The sequence below is a fragment of the Aquarana catesbeiana genome, linkage group LG12 (genome assembly GCF_042186555.1).
Source record: "Aquarana catesbeiana isolate 2022-GZ linkage group LG12, ASM4218655v1, whole genome shotgun sequence".
Classification (NCBI taxonomy): domain Eukaryota; kingdom Metazoa; phylum Chordata; class Amphibia; order Anura; family Ranidae; genus Aquarana; species Aquarana catesbeiana.
Genome location: NC_133335.1, coordinates 117,319,674 through 117,335,559, shown reverse-complemented (window position 1 = coordinate 117,335,559; position 15,886 = coordinate 117,319,674). Strand labels below are relative to the sequence as shown.

Sequence of the window (15,886 nt, the reverse complement as noted above, 5' to 3'; positions counted from 1 at the left end):
AGTAATTTGGACAGTCGTGTCTGCATGAAGGGAGGTAAGAACGAAAACATTCTTATCCCTCCTTCATAGCGAGCAAGTTATTACACTTCAAGCAGGCTCTCTCCCCCAGCCTAAGACAGGAATCTACAAGCCGCTGGGGAAAGCCCCGTGTCATGGTTATGCAATAGAGTTTTGTTTCTCAGCTTACCTGTTTCCATGTGTTCATCTCTAAAGACCAGCTGTCTCTCACCTGACTGCTTTTATTAACTCTCCTCTAGCATGGCTCCACCCCAGCTCCTATCAGGGAATTCTATATTAACCTCTGCACTGCAGGCCAGCCCTGCTGATCAGCCTTTGTGTGTTTTGGCTTCCTGTTCCTGCCTGCCGTGCGCTCTACTTTTGTTTTGTTTCTGTTACTGACCTTGGCATGTTCTCTACTATTCCTGTCTGCTTGTGACCCTGACTTTTGGTGTGTCCACGACTATCGCTGTTTGCCTGTGACCCTGCACCTTGGCGTGTACTCTGTTGTCCTTGTCTGCTTGTGGCCCTGACCTTTGCTTATTCCTTTACTATCCCTATCCTCCTGTTGCCTACTGTGGGTGTGAGCTGGGGGACCCTGGGGGTCGTGACCTGGAGCCAGTTGCAGCCCAGTCCATCCTCACCACTAGAGGCTCTGGTGAACACCTGCTGGCTCTTAGACTCCGCGCCCCAGGGAATCCTATGCTCTAACCCCGGTGGGATCCGTGTTGGTGTTCCAGCGGCCCTGCCTTCCTTACACCCGGACTCCCATCCGCAGCAGTCAGCCGTAAGGTCCACTGCCTTGCGGTGCACTCCTGATCCCAACGGTGTGCATCTGTCACCTAGCCTCAAGGTGACCTGACAGTTTGATCAGCCATGGACCCGGCTGATGTGCCGCTTCCTGCAGCCGATCTATTGCAGGGCATAGTTCGCAGACTCGAGACCCAGGAATCTAATCAGACTCAGGTGATGGGATTCCTTAAGGATCTGGCTTCCCACTTCGAGCAGCTCCAGGCCTCCTTGGGAAACCCGAACCTGCAGCCTCAAGTACAATCAGCAGGTGCACCTATCGCACCAGTCGCAGCCACACATTCATATTTACTGCCAGCTCCGTCCCGTTTCTCTGGGGACTCCAAGGCCTGCAGGGGCTTCCTCAGCCAATGCACCATTCATTTTGATCTCCAGCCTCAAAACTTTCTGTCTGATCGGGCTAAGGTAGCCTATATCATTTCCCTCCACTCTGGTGAAGCTTTAGCTTGGGCTGCCCCCTGTGGGAGAAGAATGACCCAGTGGTTTCCAGCCTGTCCGACTTCTTGAAGCTTTTTCGTAATATCTTCGAGGAGCCAGCTCGGGTTTCTTCAGCGGCTAGTGCCCTTTTACGCCTTCGCCAAGAATCTTGTTCAGTGGGACAATATGCACTTCAGTTTCTGTATCCTCACAGCTGAATTGAGCTGGAACAATGAGGCCCTGGTCGCAATCTTTTTACATGGCCTCTCTGACCGAGTGAAGGATGAATTGGCAGGAAGAGCCATCCCCGCCGGTCTGGACAATGTAATTTCCTTGTGCAATCAGATTGACATTCATTTCCAGGAGAGGTCCCTAGAAAAAAGACGCCAGAACCCCTAGGTCCTAGTCAGCCAGAACTCTTCACCCGTCGCTCTGTGGAGCATCCTCTGCCTGCTGAGGAACCTATGCAGATGGGCCGGACCAGACTAACCCCCGAAGAACGTGCTAGACGCAGAACTCTGGGCTTGTGTCTTTATTGTGGGGGCAAGGGTCATTTTCGTGACACCCTGCTCGCTTTGTCCGGGAAACGCTCGGGGTTTAATACATTTGAAAGGTGGAGTATTGGACCCAGAAACATCACCTTCTCGTCTTCTTCTTCCGGTGTTCCTCCATGTAGGCCCTTCTCCCCAATCGGTCCTAACATATCTGGACTCCGGGGAACGCTCGGAGTTTAATACATTTGGAAGGTGGAGTATTGGACCCAGAAACATCACCTTCTCGTCTTCTTCTTCCGGTGTTCCTCCATGTAGGCCCTTCTCCCCAATCGGTCCTAACATATCTGGACTCCGGGGCTGCCGGCAATTTTATGGACTGGAGAACTGCTTCTTCTATGAAGCTTACCCTTTCTCCCCTCGCTACACCACTGGTAGTCTCGGCAGTTGATGGCACTGTGCTCCCAGGGGGCCCTATACGTTTCCAGACGCTACCTATTAGGATGTAGGTAGGGATACTCCACCAGGAGTGAATTTCCTTCCTCATTCTACCCAGGGCCTCTACCCCCATTGTATTGGGCCTTCCTTGGCTACAGCTCCACTCTCCACACGTGGACTGGGTCTCTGGGCAGATCCTGGCTTGGGGTCCTTCATGTTTCTCGTCCTGTCTTCTCAAGGTGGTCCCCAAGGAGAGACTTCCTATTGCTACCACATCTGTATCTTCTGATCTTCCTGCGGCATACAGCGATTACCGGGATGTGTGCTTCCTCCCCACAGATCTTTTGACTGTGCCATTGACCTTGTCCCTGGAGCAACTCTTCCCAGGAGTCGTACCTACCCTCTGTCCATTCCAGAGACCTAGGCCATGTCTGAGTATGTCGCCGAGAATCTGAAGAGAGGTTTTATCCGGAAATCCTCATCGCCTGCAGGAGCAGGGTTCTATCGACGGTTAAACGAAGTGACCATCAAAAACCGGTTCCCCCTTACCTCTAATATCTGAGCTATTCGACAGGTTGAAGGGGGCTTTCATTTTCACCAAGTTGGATCTCAGAGGTGCATACAATCTCATTAGAATATGGGAAGGGGACGAATGGAAGACTGCGTTTAACACTAGGGACGGGCATTACGAATACCTGGTTATGCCTTTTGGTTTGTTTAATGCTCCAGCTGTGTTCCAGAACTTTGTCAATTAAATCTTCAGGGATCTACTGTACCACTACTGTACCAGTTTGTTGTCATCTATCTGGATGACATTCATATCTTTTCTGAAAATCTGCTTGCTCCCAGAAACCATGTCCGCTCCATACTTCAGCACCTTAGAGAGAATAATCTCTATGCCAAGCTGGAGAAATGTTCCTTTGAATGTCCTGAGGTCCTGTTTCTGGGATGTTTTGTTTCTAGTTTGGGTCTTTGCATGGATCCTGGAAAGGTCTCGGCCATTACCAACTGGCTCCTTCCTGCTAGCCTCAAGGCCACACAGCGCTTTCTTGGCTTCACAAATTATTATAGGCAGTTCATAAGGAATTACTCTTCCATTGCCGTGCCTATTATCGCTTTAACCAAGAAGGGTGCGAATGCCAAAGACTGGCCTCCCGAGGCTGTCTCTGCGTTTCACGATCTGAAACAGGCCTTTGTTTCTGGACCTCTCTTGAGGAGGCCAAATCCTGGGGACCCATTTTTTATTGAAGTAGACGCTTCTTCGATGGGGGTGGGAGCTGTGCTTCTTCAGTTCTTTGAGAAGAGACGTCAACCATGTGCGTTCTTCTCCAAAAAATTTTCTCCGGCAGAGAGAAATTATGCCATTGGTGATCGGGAACTTCTTGCAATTAAATTGGCGTTGGAAGAGTGGCGTCATCTCTTGGAGGGTTCCCCTCACTCCATTACGATCTTTACTGATCACAAGAATCTACAATACCTACAGAATGCTAAACGTCTGAACCCCATCCTGCAACGGTCGGACTGATGCGCTCTCTAGGTCATTTGACACTTTGGACGAGGAGTCCACCCCTGATCCTGAGCTGATCATTCCGACCTTATGCATTGTTGCCCATTCTACCACACTGGAATCAAAAATTCCTCCTGGCAAGACCTTTGATCCCACGGAGCTAAGAGCTAAGATCCTTCATTGGGGACATGATTCCAAGGTGGCAGGTCATGCTGGGTTCCTCCGATCCTGCTCATCAGTCGTCTATACTGGTGGCCTAACCTCCACTCGGATGTTAAAGATTACGTTAAGGCTTGTCATGTCTGTGCTCAGTCTAAATCTTCCACACAAGCCCCCGCTGGTCTTCTCATGCCCTTGCCCATTCCTAAGGAGCTCTGGTCTCACATCGCCATGGATTTTATCACCGATCTTCCACTGTCGGAAAATACAGCCATTTGGTTGGTAATCAATTGGTTCTCCAAGATGGCTCATTTTGTTCTTCTTCCTGGTCTCCCTTCTGCCTCTGCCTTGGTTCCCATTTTTGTAGGAGAGATTTTCCGCCTTCATGGTGTTCCTTCCCATGTCATTTCGGACAGGGGTGTTCAGTTTACGTCTCGTTTTTGGAGAGCCTTTTGCAAATCCCTCAACATTACCTTGGATTTTACCTCTTCTTCCCATCCCCAATCCAATGGCCAGACTGAGAGGGTTAATCAGGAGTTCTTTCTTTCTCCGTACCTTGGTCTCGGCTCATCACGATGATTGGGCATCACTACTCCCGTGGGCAGAGTTCTCCCACAATAATCATGTCAACGTCAGTTCTCAGAAAACACCCTTTATCACTGTTTATGGAAGACATCCTCAACTCCCTCTTCCTATGACCTGTTCTTCCGACATTCCAGCCTTGGCTAATGTTCAGGAATCATTCAAATCCATGTGGGCTGACGTTCATGATTTCCTCCAGAAAGCTGCCAACAAATTTAAGAGTTTTGCTGACCGTCGCAGGCGTAAGTCACCTTCTCTTCAGCCAGGAGACAAAGTCTGGCTCTCCACCAGGAACATCAAACTCCGGGTTCCTTCTCTCAAATTTGCCCCAAGATTCATTGGTCCATACACCATAACTTCTAAACTTAATCCAGTTTGTTTCAAGCTCCAGATTCCCAAAAGCCTCAAAATCTCTAACTCCTTCCATGTTGCCCTTCTGAAGCCTTTAGTCCTCCAATAAGTTCTCTCGTCCTCTCTCTACCGCAGCGCCGGTCTCTGAAGATAATCAGGAGTACGAGGTTAGCCAAATTTTGGATTCCCGACTCTGTAGAAGCATTCTCCAGTACCTCGTGCATTGGAAGGGGTTTGGTCCTGAGGAGAGGTCGTGGATCAACGCTTCTGAGGTCTTTGCACCTCGTCTGTTGAAGTTTCATTTGAAGTTCCCCTCTAAACCTGGTCCCAAGCGGGGAAGGGGGAGGCCGTGTAAGGGGGGGTACTGTCATGGTTATGCAATAGAGTTTTGTTTCTCAGCTTACCTGTCTCCATGTGTTCATCTCTAAAGACCAGCTGTCTCTCACCTGACTGCTTTTATTAACTCTCCTCTAGCATGGCTCCACCCCAGCTCCTATCAGAGAACTCTATATTAACCTCTGCACTGCAGGCCAGCCCTGCTAATCAACCTTTGTGTGTTTGGCTTCCTGTTCCTGCCTGCCGTGTGCTCTACGTTTGTTTCTGTTACCGACCTTGGCGTGTTCTCTACTATTCCTGTCTGCTCGTGACCCTGAACCTTGGCGTGTACTCTGTTGTCCTTGTCTGCTTGTGGCCCTGACTTTGGCTTATTCCTTTACTATCCCTATCCTCCTGTTGCCTACTGTGGGTGTGAGCTGGGGGACCCTGGGGGTCGCGACCTGGAGCCAGTGGCAGCCCAGTCCATCCTCACCACTAGAGGCTCTGGGGAACACCTGCTGGCTCTTAGACACCGCGCCCCAGGGAATCCTTTGCTCTAACCCCGGTGGGATCCATGTTGGTGTTCCAGCGCCCCTGCCTTCCTTACACCCGGACTCCCATCCGCAGCAGTCAGCCGTAGGGTCCACTGCCTTGCGGTGCACTCCTGATCCCAACGGTATGCATCTGTCACCTAGCCTCAAGGTGACCTGACACCCCGGCGATTAGCTCGCACGATGCCACATGCTCCAATCTGATGATCAAACAAGTGACTAAAAATGACACGCTCGTGTAATAATTGTCCACATATAAGTGGTACCCCTTTCCGAATAAGGGTGACACCAAGTCCCACACAATCTTGCCAGTGCTTTCTATGTAGTCAAGGCAGTTTGTCGGCTCTACGTGACTATCTCTTCCCTCGTAAACCATAAAACTACATGTGTAACGTGGCCCTGTCACAGAGCTTATACATCTTGACCCCGTATCTGGCACGCTTGCTGGGAAGGTAGTGTTTGAATGACAAGCGGCCAGAAAACGTAATCAGGGACTCCTCAACGCAAACAACTTGATGGGGAGTAAACAAGTCTGCAAAACGTTGAAGTAGTTTACGAGGGGCCGAATTTTGAAGAGCCGATCGTATCCAGGGTCTCCGCGAGGACGACAGAGTTCATTGTCGTTGAAGTGCATGAACCTCAAAATCTGCTCATATCGTGCAATGGCCATGGAAGCAGAGAACACAGGCATATGTTGAATTGGGTCAGTGGACCAATATAACCGCAACTCGCTCTTTTTGGTTATGCCCATGAGGAGGAATAGGCCCAGAAAGATCTTTAAATTTGGAAACCGTAATTGGTTTCCAATCTCTGGCAAGGGGGGACTGGCGATGTGTTGACCAGTGTACAAATTGATTTGGTCCACAATAGAACTATAGAGATCTTTGGTGAAAAACAGCAAATAAAAATCAAGTGACATAAAATCAACTGTTTCCACCTGAATGCCGGGTTGGCCAGTGAATGGGGGAAGTACGGGTGCTGCAGAAGTGGGGGGTTCTCAATTAGGATTGGCGAATGCAGCAGGATGGGCACGACGGGCCTGTGTTTGTCTTCTTGGTGGCAGCGGGACACTACTTGTGCTTGCCACCTCGCCAGCTTGAACTGCACTTATGGGACTTGCCACGTCACCAAGTGTTACTGCAGTGCTGGATGTACGACCAGGATGTACTAGGCCGCTGGTGCTTGCTATTCCACCAGAAGGAATAGTGGCGCTAGTACTTCTCTGCTCCATACGAGAGCCCTGCGGTTCTTGCACCTCAACAGCCGAAGAAGATTGGGGTCTGGTACGCCTGACCTTGGCAGGGACCACAACTCCGTCGTCAGAGCTATCTGTCATGGAGCCGCTGCTGTCTACAGGTTCGTATTCTGAGCTTGAATCTGACAGATGAGTGACTACCTCTTCACTATCTGTCATGCTCAGAAAACGTGTAGGCCTCTTCACTACTGTACCTTCGATTTGCCATTTTGGGCTCTAAATTTAGTGGTACAGTAGTGAGACTCACAGGTAAAAAAGCTCCTGACTGTTAGCGAATGTATCAAAACGTTACAAAAAAAACTGTCAGCGATCGCAGGGATCAGGCCTTACTCTGCGAACGCTGCAGTTATGTGTTTAGTGTTTTGTAAGTGACCGTGATCGATCGATACTGCACTTGGGTGGGCTGGACGGAGGGGCAAAACGCAGGTGCTACAGGTATCTGGGCTGATCCCGCTAACACTGCGTTTTTGGGAACCCTAAACTGCTGGGAACGCTAGTATAGATCTGATCAGATCAGATTTTGATCCGTTCAGATACTATACCACTAAGGGAGGTGTTTGCTGCGTGCGTGGGTGTTAGTGGTACTGGCACTAACCTGACGCTGCCTGGGGCAACGCAGACCCTATCTGACCCTAAAAACTAACTTATATCACCCGCCGGGCGATCGGGGGGTTAAACCTTTATTAGGTAACAAACAGCGGGTGCCCTGACACTATAAAAAACTAACCAGCATCACCCGTAACAGTTATACGATGATCACTGGTGAAAGGGTTAACTAGGGGGCAATCAGGACCTTTACTAGGTAGTATATGGGGGTACCTGACGCTATAAATGACTGACGGCGCACCTAAATACTCACCTGTGACACTAATACAGCGATCAGATAAACGATCGCTTAGCGACACTGGCGACGGGGTGGTCAAGGGGTTAAAACTTTATTGGGGGGGTTAGGGGGGTACCATAGACCTAAAGGGGCCTACCACTAACTGCCCTACCACTTATAACTGTCACAAATGACACCAATGCAATAATCAGTAAAAAAAAAACTTCTATTGGTGTCACTGTGACAGGGGGTGCAGGGGGGTGATTGGGGGGTGAAAAGTGTGCCTAGAGTGTTCTACTGTACGTGTAGTGTTGTGCAGACTTACTTGATGTCTTCTCTCCTCAGGAGCCGGAAAGAAAAGGCTTCACGAGGAGCGATGACCTCACTTCCTCTGCCGCTGCTTACAGAGGAAGATTGTCATTCGTCCGGAGCGATCGTGAGGGGGGTGGCCATGAATCAATGGCCTCCCCCTCAGCACGGATTGCTCCTAGAGCTAATCCGACGGCCGCAGGCACCGGGGGGGTCGCGGGCAGGTAGGGACGTACAGGTAAGCCCTTATGCCTGCCCTTATGCCTGCCTGTGCCATTGTGCCGGCGTGCAGCGGTCGGCAACTGGTTAAATTGCAATTGGTTCTGATGGTGTTGAGGTGTGTTGCATTTGTTAAAATATGATTTTTTTTTTTATATTAATCAGACATAACATTACACAATAGTGGTTGGTCATAGATTACTGTCAGGTTTTTTTGGCTTGAGTAGATTTCTCAAACAAATGCTGTTTCATACAATGGGTACGTAGATACCACTGTTGTATTCAAATTGACAGTTTGAATAGGCTATTGTCTCTATAGCTACAGTATACAAGTAAGAGATTTACTTGTTAGTCATTCTTTCAGTTTGAGAGCTGAAAGAATCTCAGTTAGTTGGTTGCTATGGAAACAAGTTTGCAACCATTAACTTTTGGCAGCCAACTTGTACAAATAAAAAATGGATGAGTAGAGACTGGAAGACACACACATCATCATGCTGTAAGATCAGAAGCCACTTTTGATAGAAGAAAAGTGCCTGATTTCCAGAAGAATCGTTGCCAATGGAGATCACGAACATAGAGTAACAGAAGATAAGTAACCTTTAAGCATATTTGTACTGTTATAGACCATAGGCTGTTCATTTGCTAGGCATTTTGCTTGTTAGAGATATCTGTCAGTCTTGTATTGTATTCCTAATTTTGTAATAGGAATGTACAGCATCTTTGTATAGTAAAAGCACATTTACACACTGTAAGTCTCAGCTTCCTTGCTTATACCACAGAGTAACCTTGCTAGATAGACGCAAGCAAAACATTTGGGGGCTCGTGCCGTGATCTGTGCTATAATTGAATTGAAGCAGACCTGTTTTTCTGTACAGGCGGTCCCCGGGTTACAAACAAGATAGGGACTGTAGGTTTGTTCTTAAGTTGAATCTGTTTGTAAGTCTGGACAGGTAAATTTTTTATGTGTAGCTCCGGCCAAAAAAAACTATTTTTAAGCTTTTTGGATAGCATGGGGAAGGGTTAACACCCCTGTAGCATTTGTTTTGCTGTCCGTGCCCCTGTTCAGAAGATTTCACCTCAGTTTCTGTCCCAATGGCAATTGGATTTTGAAATTTTTGGGTTGTTGTGGAAACAAACCTTGGTAATAAAGCATCAGTGGATACAACTTTTTCCCATGATAACTCTTACAGGAGTCAATTATCCTTCCTAGGGGTAGATTTCCTCTCACTTCCTGTTGTCTCCCTCCATTTGTAAATAGGAGTCCTTTGTAAGACGGGTGTTTGTAACTAGGGGACCGCCTGTAGTGTGTTGTGTAGCTTGTGCTAGGTAAAATGCTGCATAAGCTGTTTAGGAAAAGCAAGGCTGCAGAGGGTTCTGGTGGCCAGAAGGAAGTGTGCAGCTTACCTATTTGGGCCAGAAACAATGAGTGGGAGCCTCTTGCTAAAGAATTTGTGAAGTATGCTTCTCCCTTGAAGCTGATTTGGGGTGATAAAGTCTCAGATCATTTTGAAGATTTTAGCCTTAAGGGGTTGGATTTAAGTAAAAAAGAGAAGAGGACAGTGTCCACAGTGAGCTGGTATTTTCTTCATGCTATTTATAACGAATCTCATAGAAGGGAGAAGGCAGAGGCAGAAGTTAAGGTGTTTTAAAAGACCAGCTGGCAGTTGCTTCAGAGTGTGTACATTCAACTGCTAGTCGGGCTGATGATTTGCAAGAGCAGTGTGCAGCCTTCATGACCAAATCAATTAATGCCTTAAGGAAAAGGAAGGGCCGTGAACCTGTTAGTAAAGCCAGGGTACGTGCCATTGTCACATCCCGAAATTGGGATTGTGAGGATGTGCTCTCCTCAAATGATAGTGAGGATGAGGAGATAGAGTTTGATATTTCGCTTGATGATCTGCTAGTGGGAAAGAAAAAGTATGCCAGACTCTCATTACTAAGCATAGGAAACGGCAACATGATATGGAGGATATGGCAGATGGGGAGGTGCATTATCGCAACCCCAGGGATGTTGAACTTGAAGTAGGGGAGTTTACACAAACTCCATGAGCTGGCAAAACAATACAAACAAAGGTCTGGGGAGCCCCTAGTGTGTTGGCTTTTACGCTAATGGGATAAAGGGGCAGGCAGTGTTTTGTCAGGTAAGGAAGCAGTGACTATGGGAGTGTTAACCCATGATCCACAATTGCGTCAGGCAATGTGAAAAGCCTGAGAGTTTAGTGTGAATTTTTCACTGTTAGACCTCGTGAGAGATGGAATATTCCGAGTATACGCTAGTCCTACTGACCTACTCCTGGATTGATTGATAGGAGAGGGTATTTCCAGGTTACGTGAGATGGGTTGTATAACCAGATTAAATACCTTTCCAGAATGGATGGGTCCAGATATGGAACCCCATTACGTCTGCTCTAAGCTGATGAAGTCTGCGCCATTTAATCTCAGGGCTCCATTATTGTCCTTGTTGGGAGGCCTGGGATTAAACAGCAAGATTCATGAAGGCACAACCCTTTTAAGCCAGTTGGGGGAGCTAGAGGAGGCTAAAACAAAACTTGTCTGGGCAGTAGATAAGGTCAAGGCCAGACAGGAATAATACAAGCAGAAAAGAACAGAGAAGAAAGGGAATGGGGTAGAGAAGACAGGAGGTGAAGCGAAAACCAGGCTAGTTCTTTCTAGGAAAGAAATGTGGTGGACCTATTAAAAGGTGTGATAGATGGCATTTCTACTGCAGAAATGCTGAAGAGGTGGAAACATTTAATAGGGAAAACTGTCAGTGTTGGAAACACTACTCCTAGTGAAGATATCAGCTTAGACTTAGAGGTAACAGAACAGACCCCTCCTGTTAGCCCCAAACCAATTCCCAAAACTGAACATGAACCCAAACCCAAATCCCTTTATCCTGAGTAGGAGTTAGAGAGAATCAGAAAAGGGGATTGGGAGGTTCCTTATCCTTTATGAAGGGAAGGTGAGTCTCCTGTAATAGCAGTGAGGGCAGTGACAGCAGGAGACCAACGCCCATATGCACCTGTCACTGTATGGTGGGGAAGTCATCTTCTCCTACACATGTGATGGCTTTAGTTGATAGCGGAGCTGAAGTTACACTTTTGCAAGGAAATCCTTCCCATCACAAAGGAGAATTGATTTATGTAGAAGGTTTGGGAGGGCAAACTACACCAGCAGTTAGGATACGGGTGAAATTGGCTATTGGCAAGGGATCAGGATTTATTGAGAGTAGGGATTCTTAGACCTGCTGTAAGTCCTTTCTCGTCTCCGGTGTTCCCAGTAAAGAAACCTGATGGGACATATAGAATGACTGTGTTTAGACCTCTGTAATCCAAAGTGGCACCTCCATTGAAGTCAGCTGTACCAGATATGATCTCAATTGTTAAGAAAATTGCTAAAGAGGCAGGAAAATATCATGCTTGTGATAGACCTGGCTAAAGCTTTCTTTTCAATTTTCATAGACCCAGAGTGTCAAGACCAGTTTGCTATGGTGTGGGACGGCCACCAGTACACTTTCACTGTCCTTCTGCAAGGCTATCTTTATTCTCCAATGATTTGTCATGGACTGATTGCCCGAGATTTAAGTACCCTGAATTTGAAAGTTGCTGTGTTTCACTACATTGATGACATGATCTCTGGGACAAAAGAAGATGTAACTGAAGCACTGCCCCTCTGTTTTCCAAGTGCTCTATCAACAGAGACAAAGTCCAAGGACCTACCACAGAGGTGAAATTCCTAGGAATGATGTGGACTGGGCAACAGAGGAAAATTCCAGAGACAGTTGTGCAAACTATCCAGGTGCTGTCTCCCCCTACTACCAAAAAGGAGGCACAGAAGTTCATTGGAGTTGGGTTCCTGGAGATCATTCATCCCACATCTTGGATTGATTCCGAGGCCTATATATAATGTCACCAGGAAAAAGACTGAGTTCTCATGGGGTTCAGAGCACCAGACTGTATTCCTGGCTGCTAAAGAAGCTATTTTGCAGCATCATGGATTAGGACCCAAGAGACGAGGAGTACCATTTCAGCTAGATGTAGTGGACCAGAATGGTACATATCTTGGAGTCTATGGCAGCCAAATGAAAAGAAAGGACTGAGAGCAATACCCTTTGGATTTTGGTCCATACAACTGTCAGGGGCACAGAAGAGAGACACACCCCTAGAGACAGCACTTCAACATGTAGAGACCATTACAGGAAAGGACACAGTCACCATCCATACTGCATTTCCAATAGCAGGATGGGTGAAAGATAATGGACTGACCACTAGGGCAGCTGTAGCCCAGAACCAGACACTGATGAAATGGAAATGGTACCTTCAAGAAAGAGGGGGTATTGCAGCTGGGGATGTTAGAGACATTTCAAAACAGTTGGCAGGGCTTGTTACTTTTACCAGCACCCGGCCAGAAAAAGAAATTCCTGTGCTGCAGTCATCCCCCATTCAAGAGGCTCCACCCTTTGAATCTCTGTCAGAAGACATGAAGGAGTCAGCGTGGTTCACTGATGGGTCAGCCATAGTCTCCTCGTCTGGGCGTAAATGGACAGCAGCAGCCTACAACGCAAGTACTGACACAGTCCTGCAGGAGACCGGAATTGGAGGGTCCAGTTAGTATGCAGAGTTGAAAGCTGTAGTGATGACTCTTCAGGCGGATCCTTCTTCCCATGTCACTATCTACACTGACAGCTGGGCGGTTTTTAAAGGACTGACAACTTGGATGCCCACGTGGAAGTCCAATGAATGGATGATTCATGGAAAGGTGGTGTGGGGAGGCAAGGAAGTCTGGGACTACATCTGGAAGGAAGCTCACTCCCGCACCATGAAAGTGGGGCATGTTGATGCACATATGCCCCTAGTCCTAGACTTTGAGAACTATAACAGAGTTGCAGATGAAATTGCCAAAGTGAAGGCAGTTGTGCCAATTGATCCTGTCTTGATGAACTTGGCCAACTGGGCCCACAAGCAATCTGGACATTTGAGGCAGAAAGCAACATATGAATGGGCACAGCAGAGAGGATTGCCTATATCCAGGAACATGATAAAGACTGTAATAGGGAATTGTACAGTGTGTGGAGAAGTGCGACAATGGCCATTGCAAAAATACTCCACCGGGTCTATTGGGAGGGGTGAGAGGCCTGCGGAGATCTGGCAGATTGACTTCATCGGTCCCCTGCCCCAGGGAGACAATGGACTGAGATATTGTTGCACTGCAGTGGACACCTATTCAGGACTTATGCTCGTTCATCCTTGCAAGCGTGCAGATCAAGCCGCAGGCTTCAACTGCTCCAGAAGCTTGTCGTTGCTTATGGTTGTCCCAAACAAGTCCAAAGTGATAACGGCTCACACTTCACTGGATCAACAGTACAGCAGTGGGCCAAATATTCTGGAGTGTACTGGTTGTACCACATCCCATACCATCCACAGGCAGCTGGTTTGATTGAAAGATACAACGGGCTATTGAAGGACCAGATACGCAAACTTACACCCACACATACACTAAGGGGGTGGGATTGGGTCCTCACATAGGCAGTCATGTTGTTAAATTCTAGGCCAATAGCCAAAAGCACACCATATGAGAAGATGGTAGGGGGCGGGACACAGATTCCACAGCTGGAGTGCAGAGTTCAGTATTTATTTATGTAATGTTCCTGAAAGAACAGGGTTTAACAGATACCATGTTAATGCTTCCCATGACATAGAAACCAAGAGTGACGTATCTGAAGCTGAAGCCTATCTAGGAATGAGAGGGAATCTGGCAGGAAGGTTTGAAGTGATATCTGCATTGGCAGATGAGCTTGAAGACCGTGGCTGGGACTCTGGTTAGTGGATACTTATCAGCAAGAGTGGAAAGTGAGGATACATAACATCAAACCTTCCAAAATAAACCGCAGTGATCATCTGGGAAATATCAGTATATTTCCTTTCCTCCCTAATGATGTTCTTTGGGAGGGTCAGAAGTGGGTACAGGCAGGGGACAAAGTGTTAGATATCTAGGCAAGAAGCCATTTAGAGGAGAGATTGTAGCTGAAGGGCTTGGATCTACTGTTTATGTATTATTAGAAGGAACAGATAATCCGCTTTGTTTTCCACTCCACAGGCTGTCTCCGATTTTGATCCTTAGGAAGACCACAGAAAAGTGGTTACATGATGGAAAGGATGACGGAAGATCACAAGAGCTGTGGAGAACAAGGCCTTTGATGTATTACAGCCTGGACTTGTTTCTAAAGAACTTTAGAATGGACTTTTTTTTTTTTTTTTTTTTTTGAATGTCTTTTATTATTATTAAATGTAAGTACAAAAAAGTTCCAATACAGTTTAATAACATACATTTCATCCCCCGAAAAACTTTCTTCTCTACAACTAGATACAAATTACCTCAAAGCTTTTAAAAAACCCTCCCCCCATCCCAGTACTATCCTCTCCCCTCCCCTCTCCTACTCTGGAGCCAACATTTAATGTCACTTGCATCTATCTCGGTACCAGCTCCTAAACCAATCAGGCTCCAACCATCTCTGCAAACTTCAAAGTATGCTTAAATACAGTGGGGCAAAAAAGTGTTTAGTCAGCCACCAATTGTGCAAGTTCTCCCACTTAAAAAGATGAGAGAGGCCTGTAATTGTCATCATAGGTATACCTCAACTATGAGAGACAAAATGTGGAAACAAATCCAGACAATCACATTGTCTGATTTGGAAAGAATTTATTTGCAAATTATGGTGGAACTACTACTTTGTTATCCTTTGTTGGCATTGACAGAGATCAAACGTTTTCTGTAAGTCTTCACAAGGTTGTCACACACTGTTGCTGGTATGTTCACCCATTCCTCCATGCAGATCTCCTCAAGAGCAGTGACGTTTTGGGGCTGTCGCTGGGCAACAAGGACTTTCAACTCCCTCCAAAGGTTTTCTATGGGGTTGAGAGCTGGAGACTGGCTAGGCCACTCCAGGACCTTGAAATGCTTCTTACGAAGCCACTCCTTTGTTGCCCAGGCGGTGTGTTTGGGATCATTGTCATGCTGAAAGACCCAGCCTTGTTTCATCTTTAATGCCCTTGCTGATGGGAGGAGGTTTACGCTCAAAATCTCACGCTACATGGCCCTATTCATTCTTTCATGTACACGGATCAGTCGTCCTGTTCCCTTTGCAGAGAAACAGCCCCAAAGCATGATGTTGCCACCCCCATGCTTCACAGTAGTTATGGTGTTCTTTGGTTGCAGCTCAGCATTCTCTCTCCTCCAAACATGAGTTGTGTTTCTACCAAACAGTTCTACTTTGGTTTCATCTGACCATATGAAATTCTCCCAATCCTCTTTTGGATCATCCAAATGCTCTCTAGCAAATCTCAGACAGGCCCGGACATGTACTGGCTTAAGCAGAGGGACACGTCTGGCATTGCAGGATCCCTGGCGGCATAGTGTGTTACTGATGGTAGCCTTTGTTACGTTGGTCCCAGCTCTCTGCAGGTCATTCACTAGGTCCCCCCCATGTGGATCTGGGATTTTTGCTTACTGTTCTTGTGATCGTTTTGACCCCAGGGGGTGAGATCTTGCGCGGAGCCCCAGATCGAGGGAAATTATCAGTGGTCTTGTATGTCTTCCATTTTCTAATTATTGCTCCCACAGTTGATTTCTTCACACCAAGCTGCTTCCCTATTGCAGATTCAG

At 47.2% G+C, this 15,886-nt stretch overlaps 1 long non-coding RNA gene across 1 annotated transcript in view; it reads left to right on the top strand.

Moving 5' to 3' along the window:
* LOC141114543 (uncharacterized) overlaps nt 1–14,766 on the top strand; it is a 57,854-nt gene extending 43,088 nt beyond the window's left edge. The window contains exon 4 of the long non-coding RNA XR_012236924.1: nt 14,321–14,766. This is a non-coding gene — a long non-coding RNA (uncharacterized lncRNA). The remainder of the gene's footprint in view (nt 1–14,320) is intronic.
* Nucleotides 14,767–15,886: the final 1,120 nt, after the last annotated feature.